This window comes from Siphateles boraxobius, unplaced genomic scaffold (genome assembly GCF_051911475.1).
Source record: "Siphateles boraxobius isolate OS27281-9 unplaced genomic scaffold, OSU_SipBor_1 81, whole genome shotgun sequence".
Lineage (NCBI taxonomy): Eukaryota > Metazoa > Chordata > Actinopteri > Cypriniformes > Leuciscidae > Siphateles > Siphateles boraxobius.
Genome location: NW_027509210.1, coordinates 1060115 through 1077918, shown reverse-complemented (window position 1 = coordinate 1077918; position 17804 = coordinate 1060115). Strand labels below are relative to the sequence as shown.

The 17804-nt window shown below is 39.8% G+C and overlaps 2 long non-coding RNA genes across 2 annotated transcripts; both read left to right on the top strand.

The window, feature by feature from the left end:
* Positions 1-8603: 8603 nt before the first annotated feature.
* On the top strand, positions 8604-9254 carry LOC143730807 (uncharacterized). Its single transcript, XR_013200646.1, has 3 exons — positions 8604-8650; positions 8832-8979; positions 9191-9254. It is a non-coding gene; the product is annotated as an uncharacterized LOC143730807 (long non-coding RNA).
* A 98-nt stretch (positions 9255-9352) lies between these two features.
* LOC143730813 (uncharacterized) lies at positions 9353-10589 on the top strand. The gene is made up of 2 exons (XR_013200651.1): positions 9353-9635; positions 9946-10589. It is a non-coding gene; the product is annotated as an uncharacterized LOC143730813 (long non-coding RNA).
* Positions 10590-17804: the final 7215 nt, after the last annotated feature.

The following is a 17804-nucleotide window of genomic DNA, read 5'->3' as shown; positions in this document are numbered from 1 at the left end:
GACATATGTTAGGGATCGACCTCATGGGACCGTTTCCTAGGAGTTCTAAACTGAATGAGCATCTCCTTGTTGTAGTAGACTACTGTTCGAAATGGGTAGAGTTGTTCCCTCTGCGTGTGGCCAAAACACCTCAAATCGCTCGGATCTTGGTAGAAGAAATCTTCACCAGGTGGGGGACTCCATTGTATTTGGTATCCGATCGAGGGACCCAGTTCACTTCCCAACTCCTCAGGCTAGTTTGCAAACAATGGAGTGTCGTCCAGAAGTTGACTACCACAGCACATCCACAAACTAATCTCACTGAAAGGGTCAACCGTACTCTCAAGACCATGACCTCATCCTATGTTCAAGATCACCACAGGCATTGGGACAGATGGTTGGCGGAATTCCGTTTTGCCATAAACACAGCTTGGCAGGAAAGCACGGGATTCACTCCAGCTGAAGTCGCACTAGGCAGGAAATTGAAAGGACCTCTAGAAAGAGCCATTCAAAGACCTCCAGATCCGGACAGTCCTGCGTACCCAGTGTTAGAAAGACAGAAAGACCTGATAAAAACTGTGCAAATGAACGTGGAGCGAGCTCAGGCAAAACAGAGAAGGTATTACGACCGCCGTAGAAGACCTGTACATTACCAGGTTGGGGATTTGGTTTGGGTTCGCACTCATCCTTTGTCACGGGCTAGTGATGGATTTATGGCTAAACTTGCTGAGAAGTGGAAAGGTCCTGCTAGGATTGAGAAATGTCTGGGTCCGGTTAATTGTTCTGTGTCATTTTTGGATGAGCCCAATCATGTTGATACGTTTCATGTACAAAATGTGAAGCCTTTCTATGGAACTGTTGATAATCTTTCTAATTGAGGGGGGGGGGGGGGGGGATATCATGTTTTGTTTTTTTGGATATCTTTGACGTAGTTGGAGACCTTTTAAATAGAGTGTTTGTTTATGGATGAGGATGTGATTTGTTGTATTTCTTTTTCTTGTAGAGGATTTTTTGTGCTATTATGTTCCTACTGGATTACTGGCCAGAGGACCTATATCATTGATTCCCTTTGGAGGCAGAAATGCCATTAGCCAAGGAAGGACATCTATGTGACCACTTAAACCTACAAACCAGTTTGGTCTCACCCCCTGGAAATTGACTTTTGACGTACTGATTTCCATTAACTCATTCTCCAGTATTCACTTATGGTCATCTACGGATCATCATTGCTACTTGGGACAGTTTGTTTGGCTGGTGATTGATTGGCATGTGCCTATGTAAATACTGTCTGTGCATCAATATATGTTTGTAGAGAGTTTATGATCTTTTGACTATTTTTTCCATTACTCTTTGTTTGATTTCTTGAAATATATTATATCTTTCCCAGGGTATTTTGCAAATATGATCCCCCCTTTATATTCTTTTGTAACTTATCAGTTCTAAACAGCTGGGACAGTTATACCATTGTGATGTGCGTATAACTTGTGCTTGAGAGAGAGAAATAACCAGAATCTTGAGGAACGACTTGTAAATAGAGACAGATCTAATCTGTCTGAATGTGTCTCAGATGATCCAGTGTTATTCTCTCTACATGATCAACTTCATGAGGATAAAAATGAGTAAAATGATTTTAGAGCAGAGGAAGGAGATGATGACACAGATCTGACCAAATAAAAAAAGATTCATGAAAACTGTGAATAATACAGTAACTTACAACTTCAATAATTTGAAGTCTGTATATTAAAAGAAATGTACAATATGTAAAGACAATTTTGTTAAAAAAAAGTTGGACATTTATATCTGAAATCTTAAATTTGATTGCTTTAAAACATGCAAGTATTAAATTATACTGTATTCTGCAAATAAGCAGGTTTGATGTAAACCACCATTTTAAATGAGTAATTGTAATCATCAATAGGTTCAATCTGTTGGACAAGAGATTCTAGGCTCTTTTAGTTTATCTTTGGGAACTTTTACAACTGCTATGCTGTAGGTTACAATAGACACTCATCATGCCACTGATAATACAACACCTTGACCTGTTTTTTTGCAGTTAGGCCTGCCTTAAACTGTTCTACAAAGAACACTTGAGTGACATTATAAAATGTTTTCTTCTGGCACAAAGTAGTTCTGTAAACATGGTTTTAAAGCACAAACTGTTTTTTTATATCATGACCTTGAAAAAAATGCACTGGGTGTGTACCACAGTTATTTCATTTTCAACACTTTATAATAAAAAATTGTATCTCATTTGTTTCAGTTGTATAAGTTTCCTTTCCTACAATGCTATATAATTACAAAACCTTTAAAACATTTTTTTTAATCATTGTTGACTGTCAACAAGCATCCCCTCCCTTATGACCATCCCAGATCTAATTCAACCAGTCTGTTACAGAATTAACACTAATGAAGTGTAGCGAGAGAGAAAGGAGTAAATAGCCTCATCTGAATGAGTAAGAACAAAGTGTGAATGAATGATCTACTACACGAAACTATTGAGTTCTTGTTCCAGAGAGGATGGGAGTGGCTTGTTGGTAGTTCTGTAATCAGTAAGCGGCTACTTTCGCTTTCAGCTTTTTTTTTTTTTGCTTTAGGAGACGCCGAGATGAAGGCATACATCGTCAATGGTAATATCGTCAAACGACATGTCTTTCTTTCTTTCTGTTCGTTGTAATGGGATGTTTTTAATAGCCTAATACTTCATAATTTTAACTTTGTTTATTTATAGTTCCATAAAATAGGCTACGTAGTTGCACACGTAGCCCAGATAAAGGCGAATTAAGCTGGTTGTTCTAAGAATCCGAATAGCCTACGTATTTTGTTTGACGCATGACGTGGTGAACAACATGGGCAAATAACGCTAGTTGGTAACACTTTAGAATACGGTTCCTTCGTTAATGAATAACTACACAAGAACCAATGAGTAACACAATATTAACAATCTAGTAACTATTATTAACTAACAAGAAACTCTGATTAACGAACTAGTAAGTAATAGCGCACAGATGAAAGTGGTAGTTCACTATTAACTAATCAATAACTACTATTTTTTTAATGCTTCCCAGAGAACTACTGAAAAAGTTTATTAACAATCTAGTAACTACTATTAACTAAAAAGAAACTCTGATTAACAAATTAGGAAGTAATAGTGCACAGATGAAGGTCATACTTCATACTTTTATGTGAATTACTAATTATTTGGATCCGTATTCTAAAGTGAAGATCATGGGAACTAACTAGTAATGACTCAAGTGTTACTACATGATCTAGTCATGATTTGTGCAACCAAACACAAAAGTCACTTCAAGTGTTTGAGATTTTTGGTGAACTTTAGTATACTTTTAGAAAATTTCTTTAGAAGTATAGTAACACTTGAGTCATTACTAGTTAGTTACCATGATCTTCACTTTAGAATACGGATCCAAATAATTAGTAATTTCCATAGAACTATGTAGTTGTGACGATGTTCGGCTGGATTGCCCTCGAGTGTGACTAGAGGGTGCTCCACCCCTGCACTGCCTTCCATTGGACTGATCATGCACACACCCTGAACTGATTTCACACACACCTGTTTCCACTGATCACTCTCACACCTGCATCGAGTTCCTCACGCAGCTCCGCACTCATTTATACTCCACTCTAACTATCACTCATTGCTAAGTCTTGTTTTACTGTTGTGGACATCACCAAGCTTTTCCTAGTCTAGTCCTGTCTGTGTATCTGACCCATCGCCTGTTTCCTGGATTCCGTCTTGTCTGCTGCCTGCCTCTGTCTTCCCGCCTGGTTATCGGACTCTGAGTATTGCCTTGTCTCCTATGCTGTGTTTGCTGTCTGTGACCCTTGCCTGTCTGACTACCCTCTAATAAACTCACGCTGCGTTTGGATCTACCTGTGTCTGGTTGTATCATGACAGAAGACTTAGCCATAAACAGATCCAGCAGCATGTCAGCCTTGTATGCCTCCCAGTCAGCCAATGCGGATCTGATCGCTGTACACCGGGATCAGCTGGATCAACTCACCTCGTCATTGGAGAGGTTGGCCAAGATGGTTCGCGGTCTTCAGGTTTCCGCACCGGGACCATCGCAGACTCAACCTGTCTCCACAGTTGTCAGCCCTGATCCAGTTCAACGCCAAGCTCTCCCGGTAAAATTCGACAGCAAGGTTCCACGTCGAGCTTTCGCAGCAATACCGAACACGGATACGGAAGCTGAGATTATGCGTCTTCGTCAAGAGGATCGATCGATTGAGTGGTATGTCAAAGAGTTTGTTGAACTGGCACATTTCACGATAATGAGTACCGAATGTTTAATGGTGTTTCTCCGCGGAGGGTTATCTGAACCGCTCCGGTCACTGATGCCCATTCATGATCCCCACGGTACTTTAATGCAGTATATTGACATGGCCCTTCTACTGAGTGGTTCTGCTCTCGCTCTGAGTAAGATGTAGAAGGAGCTCCACGACGCCGTGACATTCACCGAACCAGGGTATAGTCATGTCACGCTTGACGAGCTGGAGAATCCTCACGTCACACCTACCATCAAAGCTGCCATCGGATCGGTCTATTGCTATCCAGGACTGGTTTCCAGCATGGCTGATCCTCCACTGATCTCAACGCGGAAGTCCATAAAGGTCGCCGTTCCAGGGTTCCTTTCTGCCGAGCCAGAGCTTCACGTCAGCCTCGACGAACCTGAGCTTCGCGTCAGCCTCGACGAACCTGATCTTCGCGTCAGCCTTGACAAACCTGAGTTTAACGTCTGCCTTGACTAACCTGCGCTTCACGTCAGCCCCGACGAACCAGAGCTTCACGTCAGCCTCGACGAGCCAGAGCTTCACGTCAGCCTCGACGAGCCAGAGCTTCACGTCAGCCTCGACGAGCCTGAGCTTCACGTCAGCCTCGACGAGCCAGAGCTTCACGTCTGCCTAGACGCACCTGAGCTTCGCGTCAGCCTCGATGAACCTGAGCTTCGCGTCAGCCTCGACGAACCTGAGCTTCGCATCAGCCTTGACGAACCTGAGTTTAACGTCTGCCTTGACGAACCTGCCCTTCACGTCTGCCTTGACGAACCTGCCCTTCACGTCTGCCTTGACGAACCTGCCCTTCACGTCAGCCTAGACGAACCAGAGCTTCACGTCAGCCTAGACGAACCAGAGCTTCACGTCAGCCTCGATGACCCAGAGCTTCACATCAGCCATGACAAGCTTGAGTTTCACGTCTGCCTAGCTGAACCAGAGCCTGCTACCGAACTGCCAGAGCCGCCTGCAGCCGAACCTCCGAAACCTTTAGTGAAGCCTACAGCCGAACCCCCGAAGCCTCCAGTTCCAGTCTATGTCCCCGTAGATTCCCCCAAGTATTTTTTGGAGGGGGGCAGTAGAGGCCACGAAGGGACAATGAGGGGCGTGCCACCGTGGTCTCCTGAGGGGTCGTCTCTGCCGTGGCTGCCCGTGAGGTCTTCACACCCAGGGAGGCCTGAGGGGGCCCCACCCTGGCCATTGGTCCATCCCGTTCCACCCTGGCCTTTGGCTCATCCTGCTCCGCCCTGGCCGCCATCACGTCCTGCTCCGCCCTGGCTGCCATCACGTCCTGCTCCGCCCTGGTTGCCCACGCTCTGCGGCCCATGCCCGCCTTGGCTACCTCCTTGTCCCGTTCCCCTGCACGGGCCTGGCCCTCCGTCCCTCCCCCAGGATCGTCTTCACTCTGCCCCCCACCTAGATATTCTTTGGAGCGTCTGGAAGCCGCTCCTTAAAGGGGGGGTTATGTGACGATGTTCGGCTGGATTGCCCTCGAGTGTCACTAGAGGGTGCTCCACCCCTGCACTGCCTTCCATTGGACTGATCATGCACACACCCTGAACTGATTTCACACACACCTGTTTCCACTGATCACTCTCACACCTGCATCGAGTTCCTCACGCAGCTCCGCACTCATTTATACTCCACTCTAACTATCACTCATTGCTAAGTCTTGTTTTACTGTTGTGGACATCACCAAGCTTTTCCTAGTCTAGTCCTGTCTGTGTATCTGACCCATCGCCTGTTTCCTGGATTCCGTCTTGTCTGCTGCCTGCCTCTGTCTTCCCGCCTGGTTATCGGACTCTGAGTATTGCCTTGTCTCCTATGCTGTGTTTGCTGTCTGTGACCCTTGCCTGTCTGACTACCCTCTAATAAACTCACGCTGCGTTTGGATCTACCTGTGTCTGGTTGTATCATGACAGTAGTAACACTTGAGTCATTACTAGTTTGTTCCCATGATTAATGAAAAGCCAATAAAGTGTAGAATCTTCTCACTCACAAGACACACACACACACACACACACACACACACACACACACACACACACACACACACACACACACACACACACACACACACACACACACACACACACACACACATATATATGTATATATATATATATGTGTGTGTGTGTGTATATATATATATATATATATATATATATATATATATATGCTAGGAGACATACATAAAAACAAATTTTTTTGTGAGGTAAGTTAAATAATAAATTCAATCTATATGGTACTTGGATGGCTGATGACTCAATATGTTCCAGTCGTCACCGTGACTCTAGTGATTCAATGCCAGTCCAAAGGAATGCCAGAAAATTGGCCACAGGCAAGTAAGGTCCAGAGTCCCGACAACTGCATTTAAAAATCCATTTCTTTAAAATTATTCAGTTGATAAATAGACAGCATAGGCCAATTATTAACAGCTTACATGTTGATAAATTAAACAACCTTGTGTATTCGTTTACGGTAGCAGTTCAAATGTTAATGTAGTGCTAGTCATTTATCCTGCATTGGTTATTGATTAGTTTTGTATGAATTATGAAAATTTTCAGTAGTTCTCTGGGAAGCATAAAAGAATATAGTAGTTATTGAAGTACCACTTTCATCTGTGCACTATTACTTCCTAATTCGTTAATCAGAGTTTCTTTTTAGTTAATAGTAGTTACTAGATTGTTAATAAACTTTTTCAGTAGTTCTCTGGGAAGCATAAAAAAAAATGTAGTTATTGATTAGTTAATAGTGAACTACCACTTTCATCTGTGCGCTATTACTTACTAGTTCGTTAATCAGAGTTTCTTGTTAGTTAATAATAGTTACTAGATTGTTAATTTTGTGTTACTCATTGGTTCTTGTGTAGTTATTCATTAACGAAGGAACCGTATTCTAAAGTGTTACCCGCTAGTTTATCGCTACATGGTGGCGTAGTTTGTGCTTTTCGAATGTATCTCTTTCTTATTTTAAAGGTGGTTATAGATGTTGCCATTTAAACATTAGCTCCTCCCTAAACACTGTAAAGGGACACGTAAATGTAAATCCAAAGTGGCTGTTGATTTCTACAAGAATGTGATGAATGAGGCTGCGGTGGATTTTTTCCTCTCTGTCAAGATAAATGCAATTTTCATTCAATAATTTCTTTAAAAAAAATATTAAAAAAATACAAATATCTGTTTCCTTTTCTCTGCTGTTTTTCCGGACTTGATAAATAGATGTGTAAAATCGCCTACTCCCAGCTTTTAAAATGGCCCAAACTATAACCTACTACAGCATCTATACAGGCTCATACAGTGAAATGGCGGATGGATTTTCTATCATGGTTAACAAAGATGTGACCACAGATCTTAACAACGAAGAGTGTAGGATCCTCCTGTATCTTTGTACTTACAAACTATGATATTTAATATTCACTGCATGATAAAGATTCAGCAGAAAGAAGAGCTTGTGTTTGAATGTAAAGTGTTATTGTGGGTCAAATGTGGGTCTGTAAAATCATTAGAAAACTTGAGATTAATTTCCACTGTTATGCTTATTAATAATCAACTATATATTTCTTACAGACAAAATTAAATTTTTATATTATCCAAGTTATATACAAATATGTATATAAGTGTGTTAAAGATGTGTTAATGATATGGATGAGCAGTAATTGTCTTATAATAAATGATGATAATGATAAATAAGATGATATTATTGATGAGACATAATCCTGTAGACAGAATGTGTTGGTGAATAATCTGCATCAGTGTGTGTTTCTTCATCATGTACAGTTCAAGATCTGGCCGATCCTTCAGCGTTATTCACCTCAGAAACACCAAAATACAGAACATGTTTCTGATGCAGAAAAACTCATTCAAGCGTTCATGACTGGATTACTGTAATCATTACTAGATAGAAAAAAACAGTGTGTGAACTCAGAGCCAGAGGAAGTAAACAGGTTTTTTTTCTGCGGTTTTAAACCAGTTTAAAACCGCAGAAACAAAAACCTGTTTACTTCCTTTGGCTCTGTTTTCACACACTGTTTTTTTCTCTGTGTTGTTTGTAATTTTTTTCTATAAATGGTTATTTCACAAATAATGAAGTAATGAAACAGATATTCAGTGTGTAGATGGTAAATGGTTGTTATATGATGATATTTTCTTGATCTGGTAAGAAGTGTATTCTGCACTATAACTGTAGTTTGTTGATTGAGATGGAACTGACTGTGAGTGTGAACATTGCATTTCCTCTATCTGAATTATGGTTAACTGCAGGTTTTACCGGTTTGCTGTGTTCACAGGTTTGTAGGAGTGTTTTGTACAGATATAAAGTCAGTTCTGCTCGTCAGACTCTCAGTAAAACACTGGAGCTTCTCTTTCCAGATCATCACAAGGTAATTAAACACTTTCATCTTTAACCAGTATTTTTTTTAGAAATTAATTACGAAACAGAGATGTTATTGTATAGTACAAATTATTGTAGTGAAACTGAAAGATAAATATGTATTTTAAAAAAATCACTAACAAATATGAAATTTCATGTTTACTGTATATTATATCTCTGTATTTTTACAGATTTGTGCAGAATCTGAACACAAGAGAAATGAATGCATGACAGGAATATATCTGGACTATCACAAACTACAGAAGAAGGATTTATCTTTCTATATTCAGTGATTTTATAAACACTCTGGATTATTCTACATCTCTCTTCTTCTCACAGGTCACAAACATGTTTCTAAACACATTTCATTTCTCATCTTTACTGAGGAGCTTTTTCATATCCATGACTGGATTATTTGCTATTTTATCAGAAATGTTTTAAATTCTATATTTGAAGTGCATGTTATCTGTGACATGATCTGAATCTATATCATCAGTTCAGTCTCTGTATTATAATTATGATGATAACGGGTTGTTTTCTTCATTTACAGTCTCTGTTGATCCAGTCGAGCTGTAAAGTGTCGTTCTGATGAATCAAATATGATCAAACATGAGGTGAGAAGAGAAAGATGATTATGATCAGGACTCACACATAACATCACATTTATATATTTATCATCATCATTGATTATTATGAATATTGCAGTGTTAATCTGAGATGTTGTAATAACACTGAGCTCATGCAGATGTTGATCAGGAGTTGATCTGATGTCTCGTGATATGATGTTATATCGCTTTAATGAAACTCTGTCTGTGTGATTGAACAGATTCAAATGAAGAGGAGAAAGAAAATCAGCAGAAATCACAGATCAGCAGAAAACAAGAAGACTGAGAGAAAAATGGAGGACAGAAATGAGACACAAACCAGAGAATCACGAGAGGAAAGAGGACGGAGACTTCATAGATGTGACAGTATGAAGAAACTAAAGCCAAACTGTGAGTGTATGAACATTATTGAACTTTAATCCTTCATCACATTTTAGTTTTACTGTTAAATCAGTTTCACAGACGAGGCTTAAGACTAGTTTAGACTAAAATGCATGTTTGAGCTGTTTTAACTGAAACCAGACCTTACTGTTGTTTTCTCTTGTCATAAAACGGCACATTCAGACACATTCATCAGACCGACTTTCTGCAGTTATGAAACAATAACAGGATATTTGACAGTAGTTAATGTTCAAGAACATAATAAATGTATAAATTCAAAGCAATTTACATGATGATAATCTAATATGTATATTTCTAGTCTCCTGTGATCCAGACGGGCCTGTAACGTTTGATTCTGATGTCAAATCTGAGGAGATTCTCATCAAACCCTTCATCATGTTCTCAAGAACACCATCATCATCATCATCATCATCAACAACATCATTATCATCATCACTGACATCCATCAGCAGCTGAAGACCTGAACATCTTCATCATCATCATCATCATCATCATCATCATCACTGACATCATCATCATCATCATCATCATCACTGACATCATCATCATCATCATCATCATCATCAACAACATCATTATCATCATCACTGACATCCATCAGCAGCTGAAGACCTGAACATCTTCATCATCATCATCATCATCATCATCATCATCACTGACATCATCATCATCATCATCATCATCACTGACATCATCATCATCATCATCATCATCATCATCAGTTACATCCCTCACTAATTATATGTTATTTGTCTAGGACTTTTATTAGACATAAGTTTTGTATGCATGTGTCAAAACATTAAGGGGATTGCAAAAGTAAAAGACAACAAACCAACAATTTAGTTGCAAAGTTTAATTCTCTTTAAATACAATGTGTTTAACATTTCACATCAAGCATGTATTAATCATACAGAATAAACACGAGCACACAAAGAGAAGAGATACGACTGCCAGATAGTAAATCAATCCCTCATTCATCAATCAGTCTCTCAGGCCTTGTCCACACTAATACGTTTTGATTTGAAAAAGCATCTTTTTCTCTCCGTTTTTTATTTTCCGTCCACACTAAAACAACGTTTTTATTAAAGGGGTTATGTGTAGGATTTTACTTAACTCTATCTTAAAGATTTTTTTTTCATTTGTACATTTATGAGCACACCATAATGTAATAGAAAGAATGACACCTTAATGTCCACCACAGTCGGGTCCAAATTGGCGCGAAAATTCACAAAATGTGACGTCATGCGCGTTCTCGTCTACTTGGGCTTACATCCGTACGTCAGCCATTAGTAAGCAGCGGCAATCGCTAGCAGTAACGTTAGTGTTTCAAATAGACTCTGCGGACGGAAAGAAGCGACCAGCCTGCAGTAAAATCCAGACACCCACGGAAACTCCTCGTAAGTAAAAAAAAAAAAAAAAAAAGCCTTATCTAATGCACAGATAAAGCACTAGATCTAGTTACAGCTTATGAAACCCACAAAATCTAAATCCCAGAAAATTAGAATATTACATGAAATCACACAGTATTCAGAATCAGAATCAGAATCAGAAAGAGCTTTATTGCCAAGTGTGCTTGCACACACAAGGAATTTGTTTTGGTACTGAGGCTTCCAGTGGACATATACAAATACAACATGAAACATAATACTACAAATTATAAGAATAAAAAATAAAAATATAAATATATGAGAATAAAACTATCACAGTTGGGTTTAGTCAGAATAGACATTTTCAGATTTACAGATTATGAACCTATTTACAGTGTTTTGAATATTATAAATAAATAAATCTACATATAAGTATCACCTGAGTTGTGGGATATTGCACTAAACAGTGGGAGTATTCCACTTAAAGGCGTATGCCTTGGGAGGAGTGCTAACTGTTCAGGAGGGAAATGGCCTGTGGGTAGAAACTGTTCCTGTGCCGAGATGTTCTTGTGGCCAGTGATCTGAGTCTCCGTCTTGACGGTAACAGTTCAAACAGGTGGTGTCCAGGGTGAGTGGAGTCTGTGATGATTTTACCTGCTCTCTTCCTCACTCTGGAAGAGTACAGGTCCTGGAGGTTTGGCAGGGGGGCACCAATAATCCTCTCCGCAGTCCGGACTGTCTGTTGTAGTCTCCTGATGTCTGATTTGGTAGCTGAACCAAACCAGACAGTGATGGAAGCGCACAAGACAGACTCAATGACGGCTGAGTAGAACTGAATCAGCAGATCCTGTGGCAGGTTGAACTTCCTCAGCTGGCGAAGGAAGTACAGTCTCTGCTGGGCCTTTTTCACAGTGGAGTCAATGTGATTGTCCCACTTCAGGTCCTGAGAGATGATAGTGCCCAGGAACCTGATTACACAGGAATACCATGGTCATTGAACCAGGTTTTGGTTCTTTTGGCAGTGTGGGCAGGTGCAAATCCTGCTGGAAAATGAAGGAAGCATCTCCATAAAGCTTGTCTACTGAAGGAAGCAGGAAGTGCTCTGGAAATGTCCTGGTAGACGGCTGCGTTGAGTGGACAGCACAGTGGACCAACTCCAGCCGATGACATCTCTCCCCAAACCAACACAGACTGTGGAAACTTCACACTGGACTTCAAGCATCTTGGATTGTGTGCCTCTCCGTTCTTCCTCCAGACTCTGGGACCTTGGTTTCCAAATGAGATGCAAAATTTGCTCTCATCAGAAAAGAGGCCTTTGGTCCACTGTGCTTTATTAAATCCAGAGTCAACGCAGCCATCTACCAGGACATTTCCAGAGCACTTCCTGCTTCCTTCAGCAGACAAGCTTTACGGAGATGCTTCCTTCATTTTCCAGCAGGATTTGCACCTGACCACACTGCCAAAAGAACCAAAACCTGGTTCTATGACCATGGTATTCCTTTGTAATTACTGTGTGATATGTGATATATCATGTAATATTCTAATTTTCTGGGATTTTGATTTTTGTGGGTTTCATAAGCTGTAAGATTATAACAAAATAAATGCAAAAAAAATGAGCTTTGCGTGTGTTCTTGTGTCCTTTCAGGGTCAAAAGTGACGGAAGCCTTGAAATCAGACTTCTTTTTAGGTAAACCAATGTAATATATTTTTATGCAAGAATATTTTTTGATTATTATTTAGGATTTTGTTAATATACAATATTTAGATACAATATTGAACAAATACAAATGTTTTTTTTTTCAATATATTATTCAATTATTTTTCAATTAAAGCAGTATTCCTTTTTAAAATAGAGACAAGGCAATTAAAATGCAGTATTATGAGGTATTTTTGAATATTAGTGTTTGAGACTAAAGGTGCTGCTAAATCCTGATGCAGAATTAATGCACTCATGAAGGGTTATCTGGGTTCGCTGTAACTTTAGTTCTTCACCAGACACAACATTTTACACACTATTACAGGTCAAACTCCAAAAGTTAGAATATCGTGCAAAACTTATAATTTTGATAATAATGGCTTACAGCTTATGAAAGTTTTATCTGTATCTATAAAAATATATAAAATACATTGTGCTGAAGTAATATACATACTAATTGACCTAATATTTGCCTATTGTGTCAGAGTGATATATTAATGTTTCATGTGTTTAAGCTGAATCACTTTCACTGTCATCAACATCTCATATTTCACCACACTGACAGAAAACAGAGAACAAACCGAAAGGTGTCACACTCTGACCAGTCTTACGGGTTTAGCACCAAACGTTTCAATATGAAATTACAATTACTGCTCATCCATATCTTTAACACACTCTGGTAACTTGAATAATATACACATTTCATTTTTTCTGTGAGAAATAAATGGTTGATTATTAATAAGCATAAAAGTGGAAACTAATCTCATGTTTTCTGATAATTTTACAGACCCACATTTGACACACAATAACACTTTACATTCAAACACAAGCTCTTCTTTCTGCTGAATCTTTATCATGCAGTGAATATTAAATATCATAATAAAGTTATAAGTTACTGTATTATTCACAGTTTTCATGAATCTTTTTTTATTTGGTCAGATTTGTGTCATCATCTCCTTCCTCTGCTCTAAAATCATTTTACTCATTTTTATCCTCATGAAGTTGATCATGTAGAGAGAATAACACTGGATCATCTGAGACACAGAAACATCAGATCTGTCAATCTAGTCTTTACAACTCGTTCCTCAGATTATTTCTCCAACACACACACATCCTTCTGGAATCTGAGTCTTGAAACTGAAACTGCTCTTTTGCTGGTGGTTAACGACATTCTTTTGTCCATGGATTCAGGGTTTGGCATGTCAAGAGCCTAATGGAATGAGAAGTATAGTGTTACCAGCCCTTAAGTCAGACTAACCGTCAAGGGTTAACATGATTTCAGTCAATCGTTAACTTTCATAGTTTTGCATATCTTAGATATTTCAGAGATATTTCTCAGGTAATAGGGACGTTTTATAAATGGTATGCAAAAAGAAAGTTGCTTAGACCATCTTTAATTTCTCCTGTTTTAAAATTGTATTGCTGGGCCTGAATTAACCCTTTAGATCTGCGTTATCCAGACACATGTTTATACAGTAGCTACTCAACAGAACATTACTTTCATGTATTATAATAAGTATATGTGGGATGAGTCATAAAGGTGAGCCAGCGCCTCTCTCTTCCTTCCCCACTGCGTTATACTATGATACAGGTGTGGCTAATGTTTACAGCTGCTCTGTTAACACTTCTTGTGTTCTTTTTTTATTTTTATTCTTCACATTCTTAACATATTCTTTTGATCTGAGGGAATTCGTTTTTTTACACTGTCACTCAAAGCAAACAACTCTGACACACATACAGATGTTTCCTACACACACACACACACAGCCAGAGCTACGGCTGTAGTGAGGTTCATAGTGTGTGGGTGTAGGAAGAAGATGACAGGGTCGGCGGAACTGGGACTTGCACTTTATTTTAAAAACAAATCAAAGAAAACAAAAGGTGCGCTCGTGCGCCTTCACCGTAGCTTATCACTACAGCAACAGATAAGAAAACACTCTTCCCGCTGTACCAGCTCACGCTGTGTGTCTCCAGCTCTCACAGTTCAGTCAGACGACCACTCTTTCCAGTTTAGCAATACTCTTTCCACTTGAACAAATACTCCTTCCGATGTCAGCGTTCACTGCGGGTCGTGTGCGAGTCCCAAGTCCTTCTCTCTCTCCGCTCTCTCATTCTTAGCAGCTTATGGCGCTTTCCACTGCATGGTACGGCTCGGTACGGCTCAGTACGGTTCAGTTCGGCGCAACACGGTTCGGCTCGGCGTGGCACGGTTCGGCTCGCCTCGCTTTTCCACTGCGTGGTACGACTCGGCTTGGCGCGGCTCGGCTCGGTTCGCTTTAGCTCGGTTGCTTTTCCACTGCAGTTAGTACCACTTCAAAGTGGGTGGGATTATGACTGATCGTTATAGTTTATCCGCTCCTCGGCAATCAACGAGAGGAACGTCTGCGCTTCTCGTCCACTGACCACGATTCAGCCATTTCTTTTTTGGAAGTTTTTTTTCTTCAAGCAAGTCGTTTTAAAACAGGTGCTACAGCGGTGGCTGTTACTGGCTATTTAAATCTAGCGGGTTTGATGTCTCGCAAATACAATGACGCTGGTAGTGACGATTCTGTCTGTCTGACCAATCAGTGATCTACAGTGCTTCCACGTCACATTTTAGTATCGGTACGGTAAGCTTGGAACCTCAACAGAGGTGGTACCATTTAAAGCGAGCCGAAGCGAGCCGTACCGTACCGTACCATGCAGTGGAAAAGCGCCACAAGTGAGGCGTACCGAGCCAAGCCGTACCGTACCATGCAGTGGAAAAGCGCCAAAGCGTGCCGTGCCGTACCGAACCGAACCGTACCGTACCATGCAGTGGAAAAGCGCCATTATATGCGGTCTCCATGCCAATCACTGCAATCAGACACAAGTGTTCATCATCTGCACTTGACCTACTTACTCACCACACAGCTCGCTGATTCCTCTCCCGCTACAGACTTCGCGAAACCACACCCCCTCGCCAAAACGGCCTTGAATGTTTTTCCTGCTGCTCTCTTCTCTTCCTACACACACACTGTTAAACATTTTGATGTGAAATTACAGTATATTCACAGTAGGACTTTTCTTGTATCTAACTGCTCTAAAAACGTTTGACTGAGTTTACAGTATTGGAAAACATGATTTACTGTAAACAAACATCATACAGTATTTCTACAGTGTATATGAAGGTACCCAGCATGCAGTGTGGTATGAACAGATTATACTGGAGTTTATTGATTCTTGTTGGTTTTATCTGTGTTTATGATCTTATGTAGCATCTGGACCAATCAGACACGCACATATTATCCATTATATTTAATGAATAATCCAGCAAACTAACTATCCCAACAAAGGTCTGTGAAACGTCCCCCAAATCAAGCTAACACACTGGCAGAACTCGGTGTCCTGTTACAAGACTGATACGTTTTACGACCCTAAAAATGTGCATGGACTTCGTTCTTGCTGAGAAGGAGAAATGAACCCTTTTAATCCTATATGTTCTATATATATAACCATGTGATAAATGCATTTAGTCTCTATAAACTCCAATCTTGGTCCCCCATTTGTTAATTTACATTACATTTGGCTAACTTTGTGACGCATTAGTATTATACGAATTATAATCGTAAAGATTATTTTCTTAAACACCAAATTAAATTACATACTCAAATGCCCCGCTAGAACAATGGGTCGTAAAATTCCCTCCAAATCCTATTGGCTCAAACACCTCCAGAGTGTGTGACATCTTCACGCTTTAAAAATCCCTGATCACATGATTAGTCCTCTTCTTGCGCTCTCTTGCTCTTGTCCTCTTAGCCCTCTCTTAGCTCTCTGAGCCTCTTGCTCTCCTACTCTCTTGGTCCTCGCTGAGAAGTCCTGATGTGAAGATGATGCTGAACTAGAAGTTCCTCAAGGACTCCCAAGCTTGTGCCAGGCTGCAGCCTTGTCTTTCCATTCACCAAAGATCCTCTGACTTCAACTGATTCTCTCTCATCAAGACCACACCAGCAAAGATCAACTGGAGCCTCAACAAATTGCATCCGGACAGTTTAATTTAAGGCGAGACACTACAGATTAATAGGGTAATTTTTTTAACTAGCAGATATCACCATGAAACTTTGCCAGTTGATTACCTGCATTACGAAGAGAAAAAAATGTATTACAAGTTTTCTGTAAGTTAATGTTTAAATATGCAAATGAGGCATGATCTAATTAAATATGCGCTAATTTGCATATATTTTAAAAAATGAAATATGAATATTGGATAAAGCCAGGTTAAAAAAAATGTTTTCATTGTGTTCACATATTAGATGGGGAAAAATTACAGAGGGATTTATGGATATCTAGTTTTGTTATCCTGTAAATCAGAATGTACTGCCAATAGCCTTAAAAAATGATTTTCGCCATATTTTTTTAAATAAAATGTTACATAAATCTAGCTAGGAATAATATATTTACAAAAAATTTCCCTCTGTAAATGTCCTCATAATATAACTAGGTACAAGACTGGAAAGTTTGGTGTATATACAGTAGGTACTGAAGTGGAAATTTCGGACTTGGAGTGAGAGAGAACAGTCATTTTGAGAAAACGGGCTTTAAAGATTTAGCATCAGCCAATGAGATTGCGCATTTAGTGTAAAATCCCCCGTTTTACTTTCACGATTGGGTGCTGATAAAAAGGGAATGACCGTATTTGGATCCGACAATGTTGTACACGAGAGAGAGAGCTTTCTAACGGTGTGTGTGATGACAGGGTGCAGATCGCGATCGGGGAGCAGAGGGGTGATTTATAACGACAACTTTTGATGAATTTATGAGAAATCTACAGACACGAACAGACAAAGTGTAGTAAAATAAAGACCTAAATGTGTATTTCGGACTTTTTTCACCACAAGTCTGAAAGAAGACATGTTATTGAAGACAAATATCCCAAAATCTCAAAATTGACCAGTGAAAAAAACAACCCAGGCTCATTGGAAATACGTTACTCTGCCTACATTTTTGCAAAACCTGAAATACGTACCTCCAGGTACGTTTCCCTGCACTTTTCGAGTGAAAAGTCCACTAGAGGCGCTAAGTGGTATCATTTTTTCTCCGTTCCAGATGGTTAAATAAAGGTCATAAAAACAATAA